We start from the raw sequence: 374 nt of genomic DNA on the forward strand, positions 1-374 counted from the left end.
GGGCTCTGGGATAAGACACAAGAGAGATGTATGGAGGTAGGAGGACAGACGTGGTGCAAGACAAGGAGGGAAGTTATCCCAGCCCGAAAGGTTCAGGAAACTATAAAAAACCCCAGGTCTGTACCAGGGAAAAGGCCGGATTGAAGCAGGGAAGTGCTGAGAGAAGACGAGGGTAAGAAAAGCAACTGCATGCAAGAAGAAAATAATGTTTCCATGAAGCAAGGGCAGGAGGGGAGTGTGGCATGGGCAGTATTCACGGAGCAGAGGAAGACGAGAATTTGAGCCAACAACTGCCCAAAGGACATCAGCTGCGGAGGAGATACAAAGGAATTAAACTTTCCATTGCAGACAGACATGCTCATTAACATTTCTAG

The sequence above is a fragment of the Fulmarus glacialis genome, unplaced genomic scaffold (assembly GCF_000690835.1).
Source record: "Fulmarus glacialis isolate BGI_N327 unplaced genomic scaffold, ASM69083v1 scaffold21482, whole genome shotgun sequence".
NCBI lineage: Eukaryota > Metazoa > Chordata > Aves > Procellariiformes > Procellariidae > Fulmarus > Fulmarus glacialis.